The following is a 14,047-nucleotide window of genomic DNA, read 5'->3' as shown; positions in this document are numbered from 1 at the left end:
GAAATGCACAGCAGTATGAGTAGACAAAAGACCCACCTCCTAGTGAGAAAGTAAGAGGGAGTTCCCTGGGACTGAGTGGACATGGTGAAGATCACTGAGAATAGTTGATATGGCTTGAATTTGTGTCCCCACCCAAATCTCATGTCAAATTGTGATTCCCCAATGTTGGACGGGACCTGGTGGGAGATGACTGGTTCATGGAGGCAGATTTGCCCTTGCTGTTCTCATGATAGTGAGAGAGTTATCACAAGATCTGGTTGTTTGAAAGTGTATGGCACCTCCCCCTGCTCTGTCTTCCTACTTCTCTGACCATGTAAGACATGCCTGCTTACCCTTCACCTTCCACCATGCAGGGCCTCCCCAGACAGGCTTCTTGTTCAGCCTGTGGAACTGAGTCAATTAAAACTATTTTAAAAGAATAAATTACCGAGTCACAGGTAGTTCTTTATAACAATGCAAGAACGGACTAATACAATAGTAAATGTAAGAAAGAGAACACATTAAATTTGGTAGAATTTCCTGCATCAACCCAAGATGCCCATGTAGGAATCTTTCTATTAATCTAGGACTAGAGAATTAAATTAGAGAAAGATCATCACCCAGTTCTCAGCCTAGGCCTAGGATGACTCACACACACTGTGGATTCAAATATCAGGGCAGCAGCAAAAGCAGAATATATAATACATTTTTTTTTTTCCAGCATGTGTGCAACACTCATCAAGCTACATCATCTTCTGAGTCATGGAACACGCAACAGATTTGTAAAAATTAAAATCACCAAGAGTATGGTCTCTGATCTTTCATGGCATCAAATTAGAAACCAAACAATAACATTAATACAACAGGAAAATCTCAAACAACTTGGAAACTAAACAATACAATCGTTAACAATTCAAGGATCGCACTGAGTCTCGCAAATAAAAAATCCATAAAACTAAGTTAAAATGAAAAGGCAACATATCACAACTTGTGAGATGCAGCTAAAACAGTGGTTAGAGACAGAATTATAGCAGTTAAAGCTTAGATTAAGGTAATAGAAAGGTCTCAAATAAATAAGCTTCTACTTTCCCTAACTAGAAAAAAAAAGAAAACAAATTAATTCAAAGCAAGCAGAAAAAAGTAGAAAGTCAATAGAAGTAATTGACTTTGAAAAGAGAAAAAAGTAGGAAAAAAATTGAAAAACCAAAATCTAGTCCTTTGAAAAGATCAAGAGAATGGATGGGACTCTAGTCAGCCAGACAAAGTAAAAAGAGAGAGGACACAAATTATTAAAATCAGGAAGGAAACAGGAGCTATCATTACAGAACCTGCAGACGTTAGAAAGATAAAACATGAAATACTGAAAGCAAATACATGCAGAAAAATTCAAGATGGAATTGATGATGAAATTAAATGAATTTCTCCCAAACTCAGAAACTGCCAGAACTCACCTTAGCTGAAATGGATTACCTGAGTAGGAATCTAGCCAATAAAATAATTGATTTCATAGTAAAAAATCTTTCTGGGAATTAACTACGTAGACCCAGATATGTTCACTGGAGATATCTTACAAACATTTAAAGAAAAAGTCACCCTCATCTGGACACTCTCATACAGATAATAAAAGAGAATGGAATGCTTCCTGAATCTTTTTTATCAGGTTAACATTACTGTGATATTATCAGGCCAGCAATACAAACAAACAAACAAACAAAAAAGGAAATACAAAAGAAAACATTAGAGACCAATATGCTTTATAAACATGGATGCAAAAATCTCCATCAAAACCTTTTTTCATAGAGTACAGCAACATTTAAAAAGTGAGAATTATCTGGGAAATGTAAGGCTGGTTCAATATTTGATAATTAATCAATATAATTTACCATGTCAGCAGACTAATGAAATTTATGATGATCTGAACTGAAGCAGAGAAGAGCACTTGAGAAAATACAACATATTCGTAATCAAAAGTCTCAGAAAACTGGAAGTAGAAAGAAACTTACCTGACAGAGCACATATACCAAAAAAGCTAGAGCAAATATCAACGTTTGCAGTGAAAGACTGAATGCCTTTTCCTAAGAACAGAAACAAGAAAAGGGTTTCCCCTTTCACTACTCCTATTCAGCATTGTAGTGGGATTCTTACCAGTGAAATCAAACAAGAAACATAAATAAGAGGGACCCAGAATGGAACATATTATACAACATTGTTTCTAACCTTAGAAGACATGCCCTGTCTATGCAGAAACTCCCAAGGAAACTGCACAAAAAATTCTCCAATAAGTAAGTGCAGCAAGCTCACAAGATAGAAGCTCAACATACAATAATAATATTTCCATGTGATGGCAATAAAAGTGGAAAGTTGCTCTTGCCATTTCTTCAGATTCACTGAGTGTGTTCTTTGCTCTGTCCAGTCTACTGTTCAGCTCATCAAAGTCATCCTTCATTCTAGCTACGTGATGTTTTTCATTTTTAGCATTTCCTTTTGACTCTTACAGTTTCCATCCTTCTGCTGATATTGCTTATCTGTTCTTGTACATTATCTTCTGTTTCCTTATAGCCCTCAGTACATTCCTCACAGTTGTTTTAAATTCCCAGTCAGATCATTCCAATATCTCTACCATATATGAGTCTGTTTCTAATGATTGCTCTTTCTCTTCACACTGTGTTTCTTGTGTATTATGGTTTGAAATTTTTGTTGCAAACTTGATGTAATGAAATAGATAAAAAGAATGGAGTTAAGTAGGCATTTAGTGTGAGGCTTTGTGTTCATCTGGCTGTGTTTACTGTTTGCTGTAGCTGTAGGTGTCAGAGGCTAAACCTCCCTGTTGTGTCCTTCATTTCTCCTCCTTGGTGGTGTTTGGTTTTCCTCGGAGACTTGCTCACTATGATCTGGCATGTACAGTTCTTTCACTTTCATTTCCCCGTTGATGTGGCAGTGAGCTGTGGAGGGAGGGAAAATGTTCTATCCTCCTATGACTAGGTGTCAGGCTTCAATCAGTGTGCCCTGGGCTGCAGCTTTCACTAGTGCTTCTCAGTTTTGTTTTCCCCTTGAAGACACAAAAGGCTGGATGGTGTTGTAATTGGATATTTCCCTTCCCACAGGTTGGTTAAAGTCTAGAAAAAAACCCAGCAAGTTAGACTCTGGAAAAATAGTTTCTCTTGAGTTCAGGCCCTGGTAAGAAAAACAGAACACTCTGGGCATATTTTCTAATTAATTATTTCCAAACTCCTTACAGGAAGTAGGAAGAGATTTTTCCCTGATCTTCACTGAGAAAACCTGACAGTGCTCCTAGAGAGAAGACTTTGGAAAGGATGGTAGTCCCCTCAACACAGTTTCCCCAAGAACTCTCAAACTTGCCAATACTGAGCCTCCAGCCATTCATCTTGTAGAGATGAGGTTTTCCCATCTTGGTACTTGTTCTTGGGTATTCAGCTCCTGGACTTCTTGTCTCCAAGGTGTGACTGTATTTTGCCTGTTTCTTTGGCTTTGGTCTGGTAGTTTTCCCTGTCGTCCCAGTTCCCTAAGCAAATCTGAGAAAAGTTTGTTTTTTTTTTTTTCAATTTATTCAGCTTTTTACTTGTTTGTGTCAATGAAAGAGAGACTTCAAGTTTCTTATAGGCTAAACTGGAAAAAAAAGGACAATAAAAATTGGAAAACATATTTTTAAAAATCAGGGTTTTTTTGTTTTTTGTTTTTTGTTTTTTGTTTTTGAGACGGAGTCTCGCTGTGTCGCCCAGGCTGGAGTGCAGTGGCGCCATCTCGGCTCACTGCAAGCTCCGCCTCCCGGGTTTACGCCATTCGCCTGCCTCAGCCTCCGAGTAGCTGGGACTACAGGCGCCCACCACCACGCCCGGCTAGTTTTTTTGTATTTTTAGTAGAGACGGGGTTTCACTGTGTTAGCCAGGATGGTCTCGATCTCCTGACCTCGTGATCCACCCGCCTCGGCCTCCCAAAGTGCTGGGATTACAGGCTTGAGCCACCGCGCCCGGCCAAAGATCAGTTTTAATAGATTAAAAAAATAAAATGCTTTGCTATATAACTAATAAAATAAGTCCCTATCTGTGTGGAGAAATGACAAAATGCTAATGAAGACAATTCAGAGGTCCGAGTAAATATATGAACATATTCTCTTCATGGACTGGAAGACTCAGTGGAGATGTGTGACCTATACCAAAGCTATCCATAGATTCAAAGTCAATGCTGTCAAACTACTAGCAGGAATTTTTGTACATGTAGACAAGCTGACTCGAAAAGTGTATGGAGGCCGGGCGCGGTGGCTCAAGCCTGTAATCCCAGCACTTTGGGAGGCCGAGATGGGCGGATCACGAGGTCAGGAGATCGAGACCATCCTGGCGAACACAGTGAAACCCCGTCTCTACTAAGAAATACAAAAAATAGCCGGGCGAGATGGTGGGCGCCTGTAGTCCCAGCTACTCGGGAGGCTGAGGCAGGAGAATGGCATGAACCCGGGAGGCGGAGCTTGCAGTGAGCTGAGATCCGGCCACTGCACTCCAGCCTGGGCTACAGAGCGAGACTCCGTCTCAAAAAAAAAAAAAAAAAAAAAAGAAAAGTGTATGGAAAGGCAAAAGATCTGGAATAGTTAAAACAATTTTGAAAGAAAACCCCAGAATATCATGGTGGAATCATACTGCTCAATTTTAAGATGTAATATAAGCCTACAGTAAGAAATGTATGGAATTGGCTAATGGATACACATATAGATTAATGGAATAGAACGCAGAGTCTTTTAATAGACCCACACAAACATGGCCAATGGAGATTTTTAGAAAGGAGTAAAGACAATTCATTAGAAAAATGTTAGGCTTTTCAATCAGTGGTATTGGAACAATTGAATATCCATATGTTATTAACAAAAAAACTTCACCAAAATTTCACACGTTAGACAAAAATTAACTCACAGTGCATCATAGATTCAAATGTTATACAAAAAACTATAATGCTTTTAAAGCAAATATAGGAGGAAATACTAATGACCTGAAATCAGGCAAAGAGGTCTTAAACATGACACCAAAAGCATGATTCATAAAGGAAAAAGTGATCAATTGGATTCCTCAAAATTAAAACTTTTACTTTGGGAAATACACAGATCAGAGAATAAAAAGTCAAATGTGGAGTTACATGAATATATGCAAATTATATGCCAAACAAAAGTCTTTTATGCAGAATATATAAAGAGTCCTAAAGTTTCAGACATGAGAAAACGTGTCAAAAGACAAAATTACACCAAATTTGGTTCAAAAACCTAATTAGCTTTCATTTGCAATTCTATAGTGAACAACTTCTCATTCTATTTAAATAGAATAGGTGCTCCAATGAGCTGAACATAACACGTTGGCTTTACATACAGTGCAAGGCTGAGAAATGTACAAACAAGTCTTCAGCCTGGGCCCCATTCCTAGGTAAGTAGCTGAATTGGGGTTTTGTACTGGAAATTTTCCGTAATGGCTAAAAGTTAAGATTAATAAGTAGCTGGTCTTAATTTCTCCTTACCAATAGAGTACTCAGTAATCCTATAGACTGTGCTGTCTTTTGTTTTGCTTAACTGCCTTTGTTTTTTTTTGTTGTTGTTTTTTATTGTTGTTTTTGTTGTTTCAGTCTTTTTCCCAATGGATTTGACCAACTCTACTGGACTTGGTCAAATCCAAAGGAAAGTTCCAAATTATGGGGATCAAGGTCTCTGAATTGGCTAAAATCATGCAGCTGAAAAAAAGAAAGAATTTGATTACCTTAGGTGCATTATTCACATAACAAGGCCACCTTTTACTAGCCAAGCCAAATTGAAAGAGCAATGGTTGTAGTTCAGTAGCTAAGATTCTGCTGTTTTTTCACATGACAGCCTGAGTTTGGTTCCTAAATCAAGTCCTTTCTGGTTTGATATTTTTGTTTCATTTGAACTATCAGCAGTTTATTCCGGCCAAAATATGGTAATGAGATTTAAAAGAATTTTTTTAAGAGCACAATTATTATGTCAGCTTAATTAAAATCTAAGATCCAAGATGTATATGTGTGTGTGCATGGGTATGTTCAGAACAGGGATCTCTGAGAAAAACAGAAACAAAAATTTAAAAAGGTAAATATATATGTATACACACCTACATATATATAATATATATGTGTATGTGTATATATATGTATATATTGAAAAGGCCTTTATGCTTTCTTTCTCTTCTAGAATATTATTTTTTGAGAAAAAGCATTTTTTACCATTCTCAGTCAACAAAATTCTGTTTTCTCCATTTACTTCTGCCTGTCTCTTTCTTCTTGCCACCATCTGCTGCATGAGGGGCCTTAAATAATTTTAGGGTCTGTGAAATTAGATTTGTTTCTAATTGCAGAAGAGCTCATTAGATTTAATTTTTATATATTTAATTATATATTTTATATATTTATATATAATCTATATAATTTAATTTTATACATTTAATTGGCTTAGAGACAAAAAAGCACTTAAATCACATACTTTATCAGAAAAACAGAAGCCCAAATGCTTTTATAAGTTTACTTAGGTAAATCCTTAATAAATAAGTTTATTTTAAAATTATTGGTAAAATAAAATTAGAAATTTATTCAGAATGGTCAACGTACATTATTGTTGGATTCATTGGTCTAGTAGTTTAATATTTATCTCCGTTAGGTGTTAAAAGTTGTGAAAATTTTACATGAGGATTGTAAAGCTTGCAGCCCACAAGAGAATTATTTTTGTATAATTTTTTATAAATAAGGCACTGAATATTGTTGGGTTTAATGGGAACAGCTAAATCTTGAATATTGGAAAAATACACCATTTTTTTAACCTTAAGGTTCTTACTGAGGTAAATACCTGAAATGCACATGCTATAAAATGATTAATAGGGATATAACTTTAAATGATGACTATCACAATTTTCATAAGCAATCTAGTTAAACTATTGAGAAATACAATTAATTAACTGATTAGGGAAATGCAATGAAATAAATGCTTGCAAATAAACTTCTCACATAATTTAGAATCTAAAGTTATATTGAGTTAAATAATAGATATTCATTAAATTGATCATTTCCAATTTCTTTAAAAAATTATAGGGAAACATTTTTCATTAAAAAGTGTGTTCTTATTTAAAGGGAAATAAGTTTAGTATAAATTTAAAGGTTATTTAACGGTTATTTTTGAAACAAGGTAAAAGGAACCAGTACATAAGAGAGATGTAAAGAAAGTTATAGATATAATAAGATATTTTGGTAAGAAAGGCTAAAAGGAAAATAATTTTATATAAAATGAATCTTGCATGGTAAATTTTTTTGCCCTAAAATAAAATGACTGGTTATTTAAGAAAAAGAGTTGTTTAGGATACAACAGGAGGTCCAAGAATGTTGTAAATAGTTTCTGTAAGCCATAATAAAGTTTGTAAAAAGAGCATTCATAAGAGAGAAACTTTATGTGACCAAGTTGGCTATAATTAAAAAGAAATTATTTATAATTATCTTTCTAGAGATTGGGTACTGATAAGGAAAAAACACTAGTACACTAAAGAATTGGTTAGAACAACAACATTTTTAAGGTATTGATTTATTTTTAATAAAATTACAAGGGTTTTTTTTTAACTCAAAAGTTCAATGTTATTGCATCTCACTGTTTTCAGCTTTCTCTCCCCTTTGAAAAGGGCTGAGATAATAACTGTCTCTTTTAATTTTTTCATCAGCTCCTGTAACCTTTTTCCTCAGGTTTTAACTGCTGTTGTGGCCTGATGCTGAAAGTGTTTCATTTTAAAGGTCTATGGCCGGGCGCGGTGGCTCAAGCCTGTAATCCCAGCACTTTGGGAGGCCGAGATGGGCGGATCACGAGGTCAGGAGATCGAGACCATCCTGGCTAACACGGTGAAACCCCGTCTCTACTAAGAAATACAAAAAATAGCCGGGTGAGGTGGCGGGCACCTGTAGTCCCAGCTACTCGGGAGGCTGAGGCCGGAGAATGGCGTGAACCCGGGAGGCGGAGCTTGCAGTGAGCTGAGATCCGGCCACTGCACTCCAGCCTGGGCGACAGAGCGAGACTCCGTCTCACTAAAAAAAAAAAAAAAAAAAAAAAAAAAAAAAAATAAAGGTCTAAAGGAAATGTTTTCTTCCAGTATAATATTCTGTGCTCTTGGCTTTAAATTCTATGAAACTAAAAATTTTCACTTGTGGCCCAGGACACACTCTACCTATTTCTAAGTACTATTTTCATTAGTTCTGACTTGCAGGTTATCTAAAAGGACTCCCTATAAGAAAAGCATTCACACTGCAGAAGGCTTTTTTTTTTTTTTTTTTTAAATCTTTTGGTAAGTGACCTAACAAACAAATTTTACATTTTATCAAAATAATTCCTATGTCATTGTTACTACATTTTGATTTCCTCAGGAAAACTGAGATAAGAAATTAAGGTTATTATATCCATGTAAGTTTCTGTATTTCTTTTAAAGTCCTAGTGCTATTAAGTTACAGGGCTTTGATTCCTGGGACTAAAAAGGATGCCAAGTCCTGCCAAGTCTTAAACACTGACAGCAGTTAAAGCCTCATCTTCAGGCCTGGTAGAAGATGACAATCAAAATAAACTGTTCATGGGACACAGGGCCAGAAATTAAAACTATTCAATCTCTCTAGGCCTTGGGAGTATTGTGGCAGAGGTGGGCACATCAGATTGTAAGGGCTGATTTTGGGAGATAAAATTAGTTCAGAGTTTCTCTATAAATTAAACATTAATATCAAAGGCACACTAATGCAAGACCAGCATCTGGGCCCCTATCTCAGATTAACAAGGTTTTCTTGGAGCATTAACCCGCTTTAAAAAGAATTTAAAAGATTATAAAAAGGTTTATAAAAATTATATCTTATGGTCAAGATGATGAAAATTTAATAGATTTGTTTGTAAAATTTGATAGACAGATATAATTGGCCCCACGCAGTCTTTATAAAGGCTTACTGTTTGGAAAATTGTCTCCTCTCCCAAAGAATAAAGGGTCTTGCTTCTTTTTGAAATCTTTGAGTTATCACTTTGGCTGAATTAATAATGTCTTTGTAAAATAGTGACCTGTAATCCTATCTTGTGATATCAAGTGTTTTAACCTTTTTATATATGACAAACTTTCCAAAATTAAATGCTAAATTGAGTCCTTTTGACCTCATTAGTTTTTTGATATTAGGTCTTCTGAAGTGCAAGAGAGACATATTCAGCTTACTTTCTATAATAAAATAATACAGGAAGCATTGTCAAATATGAAATGGTATCTATCCTTCTTTGGATTATATTTATATAAACATGTTATTAACATGGGTTCCAAAATTATATGAGACTCCTGTGATTATGATATGTCTTGTTTTATGTTATCAGTATTACTTATGATTATTATGTAAAATTATTGTATGCCACAGAAGTAATCAAATTTCCCTGTCAGTTTTGTCTTTAACCATGGCTGTTCTATGTCTTTTGTCATCTGTAATTGTTGTTTTACCTTGATTATTTTATAGAGTGGCTTATAATTAGCTATAGAACACTGAGGAGTACTTTAAATATAGGTTTCTGATAATTTTAGAGATTGTGCCATTGGAATAGAGAGAAAAACTTCCAGGACTCCCATAGAGATCTGACGTATTCATGAGGATTGGTGATCCAATATCAAGCAGATCAGAAAGTAATTGCATGGATTGAACTAACAGAAGATTGAAATAATCTTTTATGACTTTTTATTGGAAACATTTGATGATTCTGTTTGGTTTGTTTTTCAGAGTCAAGAAAATTTTCTCTTCTTTTAAGCTATTTACAGCATTTAACAATTGAATAAAGTATACTGTTATAAGCAAAATTTAAAATCTAATTCCTTTCTCTCAACTTAATTTCTCCGAGTTTTGGAAACTATTTTGTGACTATTCTTAATTTATGACAATACAGTTATTTGCATAAGTTGAACATGAATATTTTCTTTTATAACATGGCATAATTGAAGACACTAGTTATTCTACCAAGGCTTTGACTGGCATGACAATTTTTAGATTGCCTTAAGAAAATAAGGCTGAATTATAGAGCAAATAAAAGTCCCTTGGAAAAACTGGCCCTATGCCTTTTGCTTTACAGGATCTTTTTTTTTTTTTTTTTTTTTTGAGATGGAGTCTGACTCTGTCGCCCAGGCTGGAGTACAGTGGCCGGATCTCAGCTCACTGCAAGCTCCGCCTCCCGGGTTCCCGCCATTCTCCTGCCTCAGCCTCCCGAGTAGCTGGGACTACAGGCGCCCGCCACCTCGCCCGGCTAGTCTTTTTGTATTTTTTAGTAGAGACGGGGTTTCACCGTGTTCGCCAGGATGGTCTCGATCTCCTGACCTCGTGATCCGCCCATCTCGGCCTCCCAAAGTGCTGGGATTACAGGCTTGAGCCACCGCGCCCGGCCCGCTTTACAGGATCTTAACCTGTGGTAGTAAAGAGAGAAATTCACTCAATTCACACAAGTACCTGGAGGCATAGATAAATCCTTGGCTGAACTTGAGGCTTTTAAAAAGTTCTAATCTTAGATTCCTTATGAAAAAGTTTCCAGCAAAGCCAATTTGAAAAAAGAGAGAGAGCCTATATGGCAAATGATTATTCTTGCTGCACTCTATGCAAATAATCAAACCAAGTGTAATAGGACTAAAATAAATTGGTTCCACTATGATTTTGTCTTTAATAAAATTGAGAAATTGAAGAGAAAAATTATGTTACAAAATAAACTATACTATACCTGTTGTTAGATTATAGTCTTGCTTAATGTTTTTCAATTTTTATTATTTTCTGCAATTTGGATTGAATTCTAAATTTTTTCCTGCATATAAATCTCCAAAATAAAGTTTTCAATTTTTTTACTTCTTTTTCCCCCTTTTCCTATTTTTATTGATTTGAAATTACTAAAAGTTAAGCTGTGTTTTCCTTAATCTCCTATAAACTGGAGCTAGACAACTTAAACTTCAGAAGAAAATAGCAGCAACCTATTTATACACATAAACCAATTTCATTCCTACCTACTAATATATGGGCTTCAGAGTAATATAGCCTATATCAGTTTTCCAGGGTTGTTCTTCTTTTTTTGTTGTTGTTGTTTTCTTTCTCTCTTCCTCTTCCTATTTTTCCTTCATAAGGTGTGTGACTTCACAACCTGCTAAAAATGAGCTTTCCTAGCAATGCGGGACTTATTTTTCTAGGAATAAGCCATCCTAGCCATGAGTGATCAGATAAAAACCCAAAACCAGAAACACATTTTCTTCTGAAATGCTGATATGGTTTGACTCTGTGTTCCCACCCAAATGTCATCTCAAATTGTAATCCCCACATGACCAGGAAGGGACCAGGTGGGCGGTGATTCGATCACAGGGGTGGTTCCCCTATGCTGTTCTCATGCTACTGAGTGAGTTCTCATGAGATCTCATGGTTTAAAAGTGTTTGGCAGTTCCCTCCTTGTGCTCTTTCTCTCCTGCCACCATGTAAGATGTGCTTTGCTTTCCCTTCACCTTCCACCATGAATGTAAGTTTCCTGAGGGCCTCTCCAGCTATGCAGAACTGTGAGTCAATTAAACGTTTTTTGTTTATAAATTACCCAGTCTCAGGAAGTTACTTATAGCAGTGTGAAAATGGACTAATACAAATGCTTTGTCTGAAAGATTTTCAAAAGAAAAGAGGGAGAAATGTGAAAGAAACATAAAAATGTGGGACCGCCATTCACCATGCCAAAAGAAGAAAATGAGGCTGAAAGCTGAGTCATGTAAGAAGCTGCCTTTCCTTTTGTTCCTAAGCAGATAGCTACAGATAAAAGGTTAAGTCTATCCACAGGTAGCTATTCTACATTCACTTGATCTTACATAAAGTGCCGATTTACTGAGAGAGAGAGGAATGCATAACTGATTATTCCCCTACCCACTCCTATTTCTCTCACAACATGTGTATTCAGTAATGTGACCATGCCTACTCTCTATCTCCTCCATCTTGCTTTTACCCTTTAAAAATTGAACCCCTCAAAATCATCTTTGAAGAAAGGCACAGACCTATCTCCTGGGCATGTCTTTAACATTGGCAAAATAAACTTCCAAATTGATTGAGACCTGTCTCAGATACTTTTTAGTTTTCAGATGAAATTCAGGGGAACAAACTAAATGTAACAAATCCCAAGATACATGTATTTTCATGAACATACCTCTACCGGTCAACAGGTATCTACCAAGAGAAATACAAAAATGAAAAAATAAACTGAAGACTCTTTTCTCACCATCACAAAGAATCTTAAGTTGTTTTTGTTTTTTTTTTTTTTTAATTAGACTAGTGAAGAGAAGGGAAGAACCAGGAATAACTTTTAACTCCCCTTTTCATTTTTTAAAAATTTCTTTTGGTTCAGCTTATGCAATATTTTGTATCCATGTAAGAATCCAAATTTATTGAATAAAAAACATTGCTAATGATTTAAAGCAATTAAAGCAAAATAAATTGCTAAAGAGGTATAATTTATTGAGTTAAATAATACAAATTTTTTCCGTATTAGTAATGGATATTCATTTGATTTTTAAAAAGACACTGTTTGAATTAGGTCATCACAAAGCAGATTTACATAAAACTGTTAATTGGAGCAAAACAACACATTTTTTTAATGTGATCTGAACAGAGGAACTCTCCTTGATCAAAAGAAAGTGCAGTAGCTTTAGAAGATAAAGCTGTTAAGTTTACCGAAGTACAAAACAACAAAACACTTTAAGCAAAAACTCTTTATTTTTCAGAAAAAGGTATGATTTCTCCTTTTCTATTCTTGACATAAATTTTAATTATTTCCAGTGGAACCTAAACCTCCTGAATGCCTTTCAGTTTCATCCAGAGCTTGAACTTCTACTTATGGATAAAAAATCTGTTCACACAATGAGAATACTTGGACACAGGGCGGGGAACATCACACACCGGGGCCTGTTTAAGGGGGTGGGGGACTGGGGGAGGGATAGCATTACGAGAAATACCTAACATAAGTGACGAGTTAATGGGTGCAGCAAACCAACATGGCACATGTATATCTATTTAACAAACCTGCATGTTGTGCACATGTACCCTAGAACTTAAAGTATAAAAAAAATCTGTTCACAAAAAAGTTGTGAAATTTGATCACTTTTTTTGACTTCAAACCTTTCTTTACCAAAATTAAGCAGGACAGCACCAACATTTCCTGTATACTCTTCATCTATGACACCAGCTCCTATATCTATAAAGTGTTTTGCAGCCAGGCCAGACCAGAGCCACTCCTCCATAACATCCAGAAGGAAGAGCTATCTGAATGTTCGTTTTCATAAAAGCTTACTCCATAGATGGTATTGTATAATCATAGGCATTATACATAATCCACGGTCAGTCAACACTCATGGGTCAGAGCCATGGCATGCTTGGAGAGTGGGCAAAGCACAGCTGCATGCTGCCCTCCTCAGCAGGCCAGGCCTACTTGCTGGGAAAGAAATGGAAGCTATCTCTTTGGAGCAGGGCATGGCAGAGCAAAAGATGAGCAGAAGAAAGAGCCCAGAGAGCGAGAGCACAGGATGAACCCAAGTTCACTTTGATTATGTGGCAGTTAGCACCAGTGTCTCCATTCTGTTTTGGTCTGTTTTTCCTGGGACCTGGGGACAGACGTTAGTCCAAAACAATGACTCGCAGGAATTCATTTAACACAAACAAATTTTGTAAATGGGCAAAAAATATCAATATAGACTTCCCCTAAGTGGACGTACACATGACAAATAAGCACATGAAAAAGTACTGTCCATCTCATCTATTAGAGAATGAGAATTAAACCATGATGAGATAGCAAAACACATATTTGAAAATGACTGAAATTTTTTTTTTTTTTTTTGTGGCGGAGTCTTGCTCTTGTTGCCCAGGCTTGAGGGCAGTGGCGCAATCTCGGCTCACTGCAACCTCGACCTCCTGGATTCAGGCTTCCCCTGCCTCAGCCTCCTAAAGCTGGGATTACAGGCACCTGCCACCATGCCCGGCTAGTTTATGTACTTTTAGTAGAGACGGAGTTTTGCCATGTTGCCCAGGCTGGTCT

General features: G+C 36.2%; 1 pseudogene; it reads right to left on the bottom strand.

The window, feature by feature from the left end:
- Positions 1-12,781: 12,781 nt before the first annotated feature.
- Positions 12,782-13,487, bottom strand: LOC112616524 (annotated as a pseudogene).
- Between the last annotated feature and the right edge of the window lie 560 nt (positions 13,488-14,047).

The sequence above is a fragment of the Theropithecus gelada genome, chromosome X (genome assembly GCF_003255815.1).
Source record: "Theropithecus gelada isolate Dixy chromosome X, Tgel_1.0, whole genome shotgun sequence".
Classification (NCBI taxonomy): domain Eukaryota; kingdom Metazoa; phylum Chordata; class Mammalia; order Primates; family Cercopithecidae; genus Theropithecus; species Theropithecus gelada.
The sequence above is the reverse complement of the archived record's forward strand: the minus strand, read 5'-3'. Positions and strand labels throughout refer to the sequence as shown.